Raw genomic sequence first — 14,359 nt, 5'->3', positions numbered from 1 at the left:
CAAGTTAAAAATAGAAGTTGATTTGCAAGTGGCTCAAACAAAGATCCGCAGGGAAACAAGTTGATATGGGTTAGGGAGAAAAATAGGATGTACCAGGCAAAATCTCCTGACTTACAATTTATTATACAATAAAGGCTAAGTCTACATTCTTCATACCTCAAGTCTCAACTCTGCCTTTTGCAAGCTGTGTGAACTTTACATTTTACTTAACCTTGCTGAGCTTCAGTTTCCACTTCTGTAAATTGAGGATAACATTATACCTACTTTAAAAGGTTTCTGTAAAGATTGTATGATATGATTCTTGGCAAACACTTACCATGATTCCTTGTGCACAGTAAGCCTCAATTATGCAATACAGACTCAAGGAAGGCAGTTGAATTCTTTAATGTCACTCAGGTTGAATAACTATATTGAATGATAGTGGGTCTCACCCAGACAGCAGTAATTATCCTCATATGTTTTTAAGCCAATAGCTTAAGAGTTGGTTTTAAATCAATCAAAATTGAGAGCTTCCCCCAGTAATACCATTCAATTCAATTCAATTACATATAAGGCAACATGCTAGGCACTATGGATTACAAGGGTGAAAAAGGTATGGTTTCACCTTACACAAAGCAGTAAATCTAAGAGGGAAAGAGGAAAGTTACCCAGGAACACAACAGATGGTAATAAGTACCATATGACCACCAAAGAACTTTATAATCCCAGAGGAGGAGTGCTCATGTTGGTTTATGTGATCAGGGAAAGCTTCCTGAAGGAGGGGGCATTTATACTGAATCTTGAATAATCAGAAGGGTGTTGAGAGGTGAACGGGACTGAAGGAATGATTAGAAAGAAAATGACCAAGAAACTAGAAATAAAGGGGACTGAGAATTCATTCACTCATTCATTCATTCATGAGGTAAATATTGAGTGATTGGGGATCAGAGAGTTATTGAATTTTGCTGGAATACATACATGAGTGGGGAAGTCAGGAATTCAGCAATGAGCATGTAGGTTGGGCCAAAGGCATGGAGGGTGTATGTTAAAGAGTTAGTCCTTGATTCTAGGCATGGGAGAGTCAGAGAATATATATGAATAATAGAGACCTTAGAATGATTGGGGCTCTTCTTTTAGCATTATTACCCTATAGATTGAAGATTCTTAAATGTGTCCAAGTGAAAAGATCTGGGGGCCTAGATTTGAGGGTGGCAGTGAGAACATTTTGGAGGTAAAGTTGGGAGGATTGATTACTGGTTGGATGGAAGCCTAACCCAAAGTAAATGTTTCTTCACCTGTGTGACTAAGAGCATAATAAGCTATTATCAAGCTAGTATGGGAGGAAGGATGAGAGGAATGATGATGGTAAGGTAAAATGAACATAGTGATTTTGAGATATTCATAGGACAACCTGAAGAAGACCTAGGGTGAATGAAATCACTAAGGAAGTAAAGAAGGGGAACAAGGACAGACCTTGGGGAATGACTACATTTAAGGATTAGGAGAAAGAAGAGGAGTCAGTGGAGAAGGAACAGTCTGAGATATTGTGGGGAACCTGAAGAGTATCGGGTCGCTTAAGCAGAAGAAAGTTTCAAGGAATAGATGATAAGCATTATTAGAGGTTCAGAAAGTTTGAAGATAAAACGGAGGAAAAATAAACATTAAATTTAGTGATTAGGAAGTCAGTGGTGACCATCAAGGAAACAATTTTAGTGGAGAAGTAAGGTCAAAAGGCAGATTCAGAGTCAGCAGGTGAATGTGAGATTAAAAAGTGGTGCCTGCAGGGAGAGAGGGAAGATGGCGGCATGGAGAGGAGTGGAATCTAAGTAGTCCCCCTGGAACAACTGAAAAAAAACCAGAAACAACTAGTAAACAATCCAGAATAACTGCAAGGGGATAAACGAGACCGTCCACTCACCATACACCAACCTGAATTGGGAGGAATGCCCAAGATCACAGCATAAAGTAAAACCTGCAGATCCAAGCCGGGAGCTGCCTCCCCCATAGCCTGAGCTGCAAAGCCTCATGGTGCCAGAGAGAAGCTCTTTCCCAGCAAGCAAATATAGCTCAGCTGAGCTCCAACTGGGGTTTTAAGTAGTGAGTGTGAACTGCTCACTACAGGTATGAATCCCCAAAAAAACAGACAGAGGCTTTGGGTGACGACTGACCTTGGAGACCTGGAGGGTCGCCTTGGACTAGATCTGAAGGGGACTATCTGTTTCTTTTTTGGCTCAGTGGAGAAAGCCCCAGCCATTTTCAGTTCCCAGGACTGTGACTCAGAGAAGAGTAGAGATAGCACAAGCAGAGAGAGAGACCATTGAAATGCTAATGACCTCCCCCTGGGGGGGTCTATCTTCTCTAAGAGGAAAGAGGTGGGGCCCTTTCCATTCAGAACCAGACCCCAGAGCCTGGGGGAATATGGCCACACCTCCTCACACCAGTCCAGAATTATAGGCTAACAGGCGCCACTTGCTGGGCAGAAAAGCACAGTGACCTGAGGCATAACAGGGTATACCAATTTTCTAAGACACACCCTCAGGGAAACCAGATACTGATTATTTCTTCCCGCTGGGAAATGAGCCTGTTCTGGTCTGGGAAAACCTGTTTGGGGTAATCAAGGAAACCATGCCTAGACAACAGAAAATTACAACCTACACTAAGAAAAACAAAGTTACGGCCCAGTCAAAGGAACAAATGCACAGTTCAACTGAGATACAGGAATTTAAACAACTAATGCTAAATCAATTCAAAAACTTTAGAGAAGATTTCACAAAAGAGATAGAGGCTGTAAAGAAAACACTGGGCATACATAAGGCAGAAATCGAAAGTTCAAAAAACAACTAGTGGAATCTATAGAAATGAAAGGCACAACACAAGAGATGAAAGACACAGTGGAAACATACAACAGCAGATCTCAAGAGGCAGAAGAAAACACTCAGGAACTGGAGAACAAAACACCTGAAAGCCTACATGCAAAGGAGCAGATGGAGAAAAGAATGAAAAAATATGAGCAACGTCTCTGGGAAATGAAGGATGAAACAAGTACAAGAATGTATGTATCATTGGCGTCCCAGAAGGAGAAGAGAAGGGAAAAGGGGCAGAAGCAATAATAGAGGAAATAATCAATGAAAATTTCCCATCTCTTATAAAAGACATAAAATTACAGATCCAAGAAGCGCAGCATACTCCAAACAGAATAGATATGAATAGGTCTATGCCAAGACACTTAATAATCAGATTATCAAATGCCAAAGACAGAGAGAGAATCCTGAAAGCAGCAAGAGAAAAGCAATCCATCACATACAAAGGAAGCTTAATAAGACTATGTGCGGATCTCTCAGCAGAAACCATGGAGGCAAGAAGGAAGTGGTGTGATATATTTAAGATACTGAAAGAGGAAAACCACCAACCAAGTATCCTATATCCAGCAAAGCTGTCCTTCAAATATGAGGGAGAGCTCAAAATATTTTATGGCAAACAGACAATGAGAGACTTTGTGAACAAGACACCTGCCCTACAGGAAATACTAAAGGGAACACTACAGAGTGATAGGAGAAGACAGGAGTGCATGGTTTGGAACACAATTTTGGGAGATGGTAACACAGCAATGTAAGTACACTGAACAAAGATAACTATGAATACGGTTGAGAGAGGAAGGTGGGGAGCATGTGAGACACCACAAGAAAGGAGGAAAGATAAAGACTGGGACTGTGTAAGTTGGTGAAATCTAGAGTGTTCAACAGTTGTGATGAAATGTACAAACATGTTCTTTTACGAGGGAGAACAAGCAAATGTCAACCTTGCAAAGTGTTAAAAATGGGCAGGCACTGGAGGAGGGATGCAATCAATGTAAACTAGAGACTGTAACTAATAGAATCATTGTATTATGCTTCCTTTAATGTAACAAAGGTGATATACCAAGGTAAATGCAGATAAGAGGGGGGGATAGGGGAGGCATGTTAGACACTTGACATTGGTGGTGGTGTCTGACTCTTTACTCTACTTCGATTTAAGGTTATTTTTCCTTTTGCTGCTTCCTAGCTGTCATTTTTTTTTCCTCTTTCTTTTGCCTCTCTACCTTCTTTGACTCTCCTTCCTGCCTTGTGGAAGAAATGTAGATGCCCTTATATAGATAGTGGTGAAGGTGGTGAACACATAAATATATGACCATACAGAGAACCATCGATTATTTACTTAGGATGGAATGTGTGGTTGTGTGAAAAAAACCATATTAAAAAAAAAAGGGGGGATGATGACAAAACCTCGAAGGCAATATACTGAGTGAAATAAGCCAGACACATAAGGACAAATATTGCAGGGTCTCACTGATAGGAACTAATTATAATATGTAAACTCATAGACATGAAATATAAGGTACCAAGATATAGGACGAGGCTTAAGAATGGGGAGCAGTTGCTTAGTATGAGCAGAATGTTCAACTAGGATGAACTTAATGTTTGGAAATGAACAGAGGTGTCAGTAGCAAGATGTGAGAATAACTAACAGTGCCAAATGATTTGCATGAATGAGGTGGAAAGGGGAAGCTCAGAGTCATATATGTCACCAGAAGGAAAGCTGGAGATCAAAAGATGGGAATGTATAAAACTGAATCTTATGGTGGGCAATGTCCATTATTAACTGTACAAATATTAGAAATCTCTTCCATGAACCAGAACAAATGTAGGACAATACAATTAGAAGTTAATAATAGAGGAGCATATAGGGAAGAAATATACACCTACTGCAAACTATATACTACAGTTAGTAGTATTTCAACCTTTTTTCGTTAACAGTAACAAATGTACTATACCAACACTACAAGTCAACAGTTGAGAGGGGTTGGTTACAGATAGGGGAGGATTTGAGTTTCCTTTTCTTTTTTTCTTTTTTCATCTTTCACTTTATTTCTTGTCTGGAGTAATGAAAAGTTTCTAAAAATTGAACAAAAATTAAGTGTGGTGATGGATGCACAGCTGTATGAGGGTACCAGGGGCAACTGATTGTACACTTTGGATCTTTGGATAATTGTATGGTATCTGAACAATCCCAATAAAAATTAAAAAGGAAAAAAAAAGTGGTGCATGCAACACTGTGTGATGGTAGCATAATATTGTAAGTGTAATTAACAAAGCAGAGTATGAGTATGGTTAAAGGAGGAAGACTAGAGTCGTTTATGTCACCAGAAGGAAAGCTAGAGGATAAAAACTGGGACTGTATAACTTGGTGAAACCCAGAGTGGACAATGATGGTGGTTAATTGTATAAAGATAAGAGAGTTCTTACATGAACTAGAACAAACAAATGTCACTATTACCAGGTGTTAATAAAAGGATGCTACACGGGAAAAAAAATTACAATTAATGTTAATAGTAACTTTGTAATACCCTTTCATTAATTATAACAAAGTTACTATACCAAAGCTAAACGTCAATAATAGGGGGATATAAGGGGTATGGAATTTTTCTCTTTGGAAAAAATGAGAATGTTCTCATACTGACTGTGGTGGTAAATGCATATCTATGTGATTACACCAAGAGCCACTGATTTTATACTCAGGATGGATGTATGGTATATGAATAAACCTGTTAAAAAAAAAAAAGTGGTCTTCACACCTCTGACAATCAGAACCACCCGAGGTTCTGGTTTAAAATGGAGATTGTTGAACCCTTATCTGTGGTCTTCTGAGCCTGTAGAGATGACACCCAGGAATAGGAATTTTTAACAACTACAGTGGTAGATTGAGTTATGTACAACCCCACCACCACCCCTCCCCACACACACAGAAACAATGAAAAAAACAACAAAAAACTGGTGCATAAAATAGCTTGGTTCTGTGAAATTTGGCAGTGTGCCCCAATAGAATTACAGGAAAAACCCATGGCCAATTTTACAGGCAATAATTAGTTAATAATTAGTTTAATGTGTTAACTGTTTACATCCTTTTTATTCAAAGTACTTCCACATTACCTAATTTCATCTTCACAACTACCTTGTAAAAGCAAGAGGTCAGGTACTTGTTTCCTCATTTATAAAACTGAAGAAAGAGATCTGAGATCTTAAACTTATGCAACAGAGCACAACTAATCCACAACAGAGGCAGGATAAAGACCCAGGTTTTCTATTCTCTAGTCCAACACAGTTTCCATTGCTCCAAACAAAATGTACAGAGACCTGGGTCTCATGTTACCTGGCAATAAAATTTAACAGGCCCCATTAAAAACCCATATGAAACTAGAGACAAAAAGCACCTGGTAAATGAAGAACATGGTATGTTTTCCTTTTTCCAGAAAGCTGAAAACAGGTGGGTTAACTTGAACTTGAAATTCTCAGCTGAAGTCTCCACACAGTGAGGGAGGGATTTGAATTTATCTTTCTCTCATCTTTTCCTTTTGAGTAGCAAGTCAAGAATTGCCCTGATTTTCTCAGTGACTTGATATACCTGCTTACTTCTCTATCATTGTACATTCAAGAATCAAGTAATGAGCCCAACTTTCTGACTCCATCAAAACTGTGTAATATTTGAGATCGTTAACTAGTTGGAAAAAATGCAAGAAATCACTAAGGTCTACTAGGTAGCAGGTCAAAACTGCAGAATGTTAGCAGCTAATTTTTATTGAGTTTTAACATGTACCAGACACCAGGAAAATCACTTTATATTATATTATTTTATCTTCACAACTCTGCAAGATACATTTACTGTTATGCTGTTTAGAGATAAGGAAACTGAGGCTTATAGGTATGAGGTAACCTGCCCAAAGTCAGTGTGATGGTTAATTTTATGTGTCAACTTGGCTTGGTTATGGTGTCCAGTTGTTTGGTCAAATGCAGGCCTAGATGTTGCTATGGATATTTTGTAGCTGGGATTAGCATCTACAATCAGCCAACTTTAAGTAAAGGAGATTACCTCCATAATGTAGAATGGGCCCCATCCAATCAGTTGGAAGCTTTCAAGCAAATAATTGAGGGTTCCAGAGAAAAGAAGAAATTCTGCCTCAAGACTTCAACATCACCTCTTACTGGAAATTCCAGTCTTCGAACTTGCCCTATGGATTTTGGTCTTTCCAGCTCCCACAATCATTTGAACCAATTCCTTACAGTAAGTTGCTATACACACACATACATACACACATATATACTACATATATAGATATATATACACACACATATATGTAAATGCATACATATATCCTACTAACTCTATTTCTCAGGAGAGACATGTTTTATACAGTCACATAGGAGTTAAATAGAAGAGCTGATATTCCTGCCCAAATGTGTCTGTCTGTAAACCCCAAGCTCTTTACCACCAAAAAGTCCTCCCCCTCAGTGGAAGGATTGGGAGAGGGAATACATGTTAAGCTTTTGGTCATTGTGCAGCTATGCATAGGGATTTTGGTCATAGTACTCCACAATGTTCACACAGGAACTAGGTGGGCTGAGGAGAAAAACAGTATATGAATATTTTACTATATGGCCTGCTGATAACCATCATTGGTTAAATACTGCAACCCCATTTCAGAGTGGACCCCAAAGAATAGACAATAATGCCTATGGGAAACTTGAAAATTTAAGTCTATTTTACAATCCATTTGAACAGGGCACTGAGACAAAATTAATTCATGACAACTTGTTCTCAAACTGTGAATTTGGGGGAACATTTCCAGTATTCATTAGTTCTCAGATTCACACTTTCACCTGCGTGTTGAAGAGTTGTTTTATCAGTTCCTAGAGCAAGAGAATAAAATATATGGAGGCAGTGACTTAGTCTCATTTTCTCTTTAATTTACAATTTTTAAATGTAAGTACACTAAGTTAAGAATGGTGGTCAGGAGTCCTCTAACTGCCAAATCCTCTGCCCCAGTAAAATCTTATTTTCTTTATGTCCATTTGTTCTTTATGCTCTGGGTTTCCATCAAATGGGAATCTTGTTTTAACTGAATTATGTAGGGAGTAGGCTTTGTTACAAAGAGGATCTTCCTTATAACCTATGAAAAATTTCTTGATCACTAAATACTAAAATTGACTTTATTTTAAGGCAACTATAACCTGAACATCCCTGAGTTTAATGCTACAATAAGATTCTCAGTGAATATCTGATGTTCAGCACAAAAATTTAGCTAGAGAGAAAACGGCTATTATCTGTACATCAAAATCACAAGTCTCTTCTCAAGCAGCAGAATGTAGCACTTTCCCAGTGCAATTTGGTGGCTATGCCCAAGTTAAAATTGATTCCTAATTCTTCTTTCTATTATGCTTACCACATCATACACTAGGTTGATTTCTTCCTATGATCAATGGCAACCCAGCCCAGCTTGATTGGCATCCCCAACAGGGTAGGAGTACAGTTTATAGACTTTTTCTTACACAAATGCTCTAACTTCTTACTGTTGCAGACCCTGATTAGCTTGCAAAAGTTTCCATTTCTCTTTTCTCCAATCTCGAAAATCCCCACCTACACACCACATAGACAAATTCTTGTTTTTAACAGCTCCAGCCAGATCTGCCTTAATTGGCTTTAACCGCAAAGATATGTGCAGTTAAAAAGGTTAACCTATGAGAAAACTCTGCTAATTATAATAGTAAAAATCATACTCAGTGAAATGTAACTCAGATGCCCTGTTTTGCTGATGTTATGTTTTGAAACTGCACCCTGTAACTGGACAACAGACTGACCCACTTGTATCCCCTTATCTTGTTTTGCAACTCTGACGTTAGGTGTCCTTGCACATAGCCCCCTGAAGTCAGGTGTCTTTGCATGTAGCCCTTTATTGACTAATATGAGTCAGTCCAGAGCTAAACACCCCAAATTCCTAAACCATCCTGCTGGGCCAAGCCAGTTCCTATGAAGGTTAGCAAAACTAACAGTATGTGCAGTAGCTTAAGAATGTCATCACTCTACACATACTCAATGATTAGACTGTGACCTAGTTATCTTGAACCACCTTGCTTAATATCTAAGCCTGCCTGCCTTGTTTGAATGCTATAAAACACTGAAAGTTTCTCCAGTTCAGGGAAACAGATTTGATGACTTCCCACCTGCCTTCGTGAGGCTAGCCTTTGCTAAATAAAGTTTTTCTCCTTTCAAAATTCCAGTGTCTTACTGATTGATTCGGTGTGCATCGGGTGAGGACTCACTTTTGAGCTACAACAACATTACCCCCATTACAGACCTTACTAACGTGTTTGCAATTTCACAACCTTGGCAAGTAAAAAGTTTCCCATCATTCCCCACTTTTGCTAACTCATGCTCAGAGAAAAACAAATCAGGACAGATGTTCCCTACTTTTGTTTTTGACTACCTGACAAAAACAGATTTGACAACAGTGACATGAAGAAAGGAATACTGAAAAAAAAATTCTTGCAAAGAGAAGGAGTTGAACAAATATTGTGGTCAAAGCTTGACTATCCACACAAATTGGGATCAGTGGGGGGGAAATGGAGAGGTATGAGGAAGGGGAGAAGAATCCCAGAATCTGTCTGCTTCCCATCAGCAGAAGGATCAGCCTGCCCTCAATGCTTCTTCCTTTCCCTCTCTGTCCCTATATCCATGCTCCCTCTTTCCCTTTCAACCATCTCATGCCATCATCTGAAGTTCTACACACTCCCCACCAGAATTTTATCAACCATTGCTAAATATTTTTGATAAAATGAATTCAAGGGTGTGAATCATCTAGAAGAATTTCTCAGTCATCTGTTTTGCATGCACAGTAGATACCAATTAATACAGAGCCACTCCAATATGAACAGAAACATATGAATTGCTAAAGACATTTCTAAGACAGGAGTTAGCTGACTAGATTGACAAACTGTTGTATTTTTAAATTTAAAAAGGAGACTTGTTAACTAGGGATTTTTTTAAAAAACACTGATTTGATGAGCAGGGTAATAGCTTCAAAAAAATGCATGAGACAGTCACATTTATATGATTGTGAATTTTCTAAGTAGCAAGGATCTGAAATATGCCTTTTAAAACAGCCAGATAGAAAAATCTTGGTGTGAGCAATTTACACTTGAAGTGACTGTTCTGTCTTTAGAACACAGGAAAAGTGAGGTGTTTAATGTATCTTCCAGACGATTATAAAGCAGTCCTTGATCAAAACCCTTTGCAAGGGATATTGACAAACCTGTCCAACTGCAAGAATCTCCTGTAGAGAAAATGATCTATGAGATTACCTGCTGGCGGGTTCACGGGTCAGACTGTCAATATCTAGAGAAGGATCACAGAAATAAACATTTAGTGTTTGCTGTCCTGACATCTATATTTATGGTCCTGGTAAAGCAGTTGGTCAATCAAAACCAGTTAAAGCAATTACAATTTTCCCCAGCTACATGCAGGAGAAAGAAACTGAACTCTTTGTGATAAAAAATCAATACAACAAGATAATCCAAAACAGCTTTTTATTCATGCGGAGGGAATGTGGTACTATTATATCTTGACACTTAAAATTGTCTGATTAGATGAATACAGTGAAGATGTATTAATGTAATGAAGTCAAATATTCAGTGAGATTTATTTTTTTCTTCCCTTCCTACATTGTTTGAGAGCCCCATAGAATTTGGAACAGAATGTTCCTTTCCCTACTGAGTTTGTCTCCTTTGTATTCGGCAAATATTTATTCTTTATCTATGTTTTAATTGGAACGGCAATGAATAGATCCATTTTACTTATGACTTGACTCCTGCTTTCAAACAATATAAGTGTTGTTGTTAGGCACAAAATTAGCTTGGAGATGACATAAATCATTAACTCAAGACAGATTGTGTGTTGAATTCCAATAGCAAATTTCTTTGAAGGGATAAGAAAAAAGTATAAGTGGCAATATTTGAAGAAGTCTATGATTTCCAAAATGTTGATTTAGGGCTTGAAAACCATATGGAAAAAAAAAAAAAAAAAAAAAAAAAGGTGTCACATTGTAAATCCTTCAAAGGGTTAAAAAGAGAGAAGTATAATAAACAAGCATCTGTTTTGGCACACTTGCCATTCAAATACACTGAATGAGAGGTGATACAGTGGGCTGAGTAAGAGCTCAGGTTCTAGAGTTATTGCATTACCTTAGTCAAGTTATTTTACCCCTCTAACAGTCTCAGTTATCTCATATGTAAAGTGAAAATGATTATAAAACCTGCCTGACAGAATTTTTATGTGTTTTAAATTACATAATCCATTTAAAGCTCTTGGTAAAGGTTCTGAATAATAGTAATCATGAAATAATTGTTAACTAATTGTTATTATTGGAGGCTGGTTGGTAGTCTATTCAACAAGCATTTATTTAAAGACTTCCATGTACACAGAAACCAGATGAAGCCAAAGATAAATAACACATGATCAGCACAGTCTTCCCTCAGCAGAGGCCCTAGGAGGGCATGGCTTGGAAGAGGGACCCACTCACAAGTCCCAGGGACCATACACCAATACCAAGGACTTGCAGGTCGACGGAAGAGACAAACTGTGGCAAGACTGTTCTGAAGGATTAGCCTACTGCAACAGCTTTAAATCTCCAGAAACACCTGGGAGATTCGATTATTAAAGCCCCCCTCCCTCCCTAACCTCTCAGACACACACCCCACATTCAGGGTGGGCAGCACCAACTACACACACAAACTTGTTGCACCAACTGGACCCCCACAAGACTCAGACTCCCAATCATGACAAAGAAAAAGTTGGGGAGAACTGGCTTGAGGGGAATAGGTGGCTCGCAGATGCCACTTACTGGTTAGTTAAAGAAAGTGTACTCCACCAAGCTGTAGATCTCACAAATTAGAGATAAGTTTTGAATCAATCTACATATCCTAAAAGAACCTTATCAAGTTAAGCAAATGCCAAGAGGCCAAAAACAACAGAAAATTTTAAAGCATATGAAAAAAAACAGACGATATGGATAACCCAAACCCAAACACACAAATCGAAAGATCAGAGAAGACATAGTACTTGGAGCAATTAAACAAACAACTAAAGACAAACAATGAGAGCATGGCACAGGATATAAAGGACGTGAAGAAGACCCTAGAAGAGCATAAAGAAGAAATTGCAAGAGTAAATAAAAAAATAGACACTCTTATGGAAATAAAAGAAACTGTCAACCAAATTAAAAAGATTCTGGATACTCATAGCTCAAGACTAGAGGAAGCTCAATAGCAAATCAGTGACCTCGAGGACAACAGAATAGAAAATGAAAGAACAAAAGAAAGAATGGGGAAGAAAATTAAAAAAATAGAAATGGACCTCAGGAATATGATAGATAAAAAAAAATCCAAATATAAGAGTCGTTGGTGTTCCAGAAGGGGAAGAGAAGGGTAAAGGCCTAGGAAGAGTATTCAAAGAAATTGCTGGGGAACACTTCCTAAACCTTATAAACAACATAAATACACAAATCATAAATGCCCAGAGAACTCCAAATAGAATAAACCCAAATAAACCCACTCTGAGACATATTCTGATCAGACTGTCAAATACTGAAGAAAGGAGCAAGTTCTGAAAGCAGCAAGAGAAGAGCAATTCATCACTTACAAAGGAAACAGCATAAGACTAAGTAGTGACTACTCAGTGGCCACCATGGAGGTGAGAAGGAGGTAGCATGACAAATTTAAAATTCTGAGAGAGAAAAACTGCCAAACAAGAATTCTTTATCGAGCAAAGCTCTCTTTCAAACTTGAGGGAGAACTTGCATTTTTCACAGGCAAACAAATGCCGAGAGAATTTGCTAACAAGAGACCTGCCCTACTACAGATACTAAAGGGAACCCTACCGACAGAGAAACAAAGAAAGGAGAGAGAGAGATGGAGAAAGGTTCCATACTAAAAAGATTCACCATGGGTACGTTAAAGGACATTAAGAGAGAAAGGAACAAAATATATCTGAACAACATAAACCAAAGGATAAGATGGCCGATTCAAGAAATGCCTTCAGAGTAATAATGTTGAATGTAAATGGATTAAACTCCCCAATTAAAAGACAAAAATTTGCAGAATGGATCAAAAAAATATGAACCATCAACATGTTGCATACAAGAGACTCATCTTAGACACAGGGACACAAAGAAACTGAAAGTGAAAGGATGGAAAAAAATATTTCATGCAAGCTACAGCCAAAAGAAAGCAGGAGTAGCAATATTAATCACAGATAAAATAGACTTTACATGCAAAGATGTTATGAGAGACAAAGAAGGCCACTACATACTAATAAAAGGGGTAATTCAACAAGAGGAAATAACAATCATAAATGTTCATGCACCCAATAATGGTGCCACAAAATACATGAGACAAACACTGGCAAAACTAAAGGAAGCAATTGATGTTTCCACAATAATTGTGGGAGACTTCAACACATCACTCTCTCCTATACACAGATCAACAAGACTGAAGACCAGTAAGGAAATTGAAAACCTAAATAATCTGATAAATAAATTGGATTTAACAGACATGTATAGAACATTACATCCCAAATCACCAGGATACACATTCTTCTCTAGTGCTCACAGAACTTTCTGTAGAATAGATCATATGCTGGGACATAAAACAAGGCTCAATAAATATAAAAAAACTGAAATTATTCAAAGCACATTCTCTGACCACAATGGGATACAATTAGAAGTCAATAACCATCAGAGACTTAGAAAATTCACAAATACCTGGAAGTTAAACAACACACTCCTAAACAATCAGTGGGTTAAAGAAGAAATAGCAAGAGAAATTGCTAAATATATAGAGATGAACGAAAATGAGAACACAACATATCAAAATCTATGGGATGCAGCAAAAGTGGTACTGAGGGGAAATTTATGCCACCAAGTGAATACATCAAAAAGCAAGAAAGAGCTAAAATCAAAGAACTAATGGAGCAACTTAAGAAGCTAGAAAATGAACAGCAAGCCAATCCTAAACCAAGTAGAAGAAAAGAAATAACAAGGATTAAAGCAGAAATAAATGACATAAGAGAACAAAAAAACAATGGAGAGAATAAATAACACCAAGAGTTGGTTCCTTGAGAAGATCAACAAGATTGACAAGCCCCTAGCTAGACTGACAAAATCAAAAAGAGAGAAGACCCATATAAAAAAAATAATGAATGAGAAATGTGACATTACTGTGGATATCAAAGAAATTTAAAAAATTATAAGAGGATACTATGAACAACTGTATGCCAACAAACTGGACAATGTAGAGGAAATGGACAATTTCCTATAAACAATGAACAACCTAGAGTGACCAGAGAAGAAATAGAAGACCTCAACCAACCAATCACAAGCAAAGAGATCCAATCAGTCATCAAAAAGCTTCCCACAAATGAATGCCCAGGGCCAGATGGCTTCACAGGGGAATTCTACCAAACTTTCCAAAAACAACTGACACCAATCTTACTCAAACTCCTTCAAAACACCGAAGAA

The sequence above is a fragment of the Choloepus didactylus genome, chromosome 15 (genome assembly GCF_015220235.1).
Source record: "Choloepus didactylus isolate mChoDid1 chromosome 15, mChoDid1.pri, whole genome shotgun sequence".
NCBI lineage: Eukaryota > Metazoa > Chordata > Mammalia > Pilosa > Megalonychidae > Choloepus > Choloepus didactylus.
The sequence above is the reverse complement of the archived record's forward strand: the minus strand, read 5'-3'. Positions refer to the sequence as shown.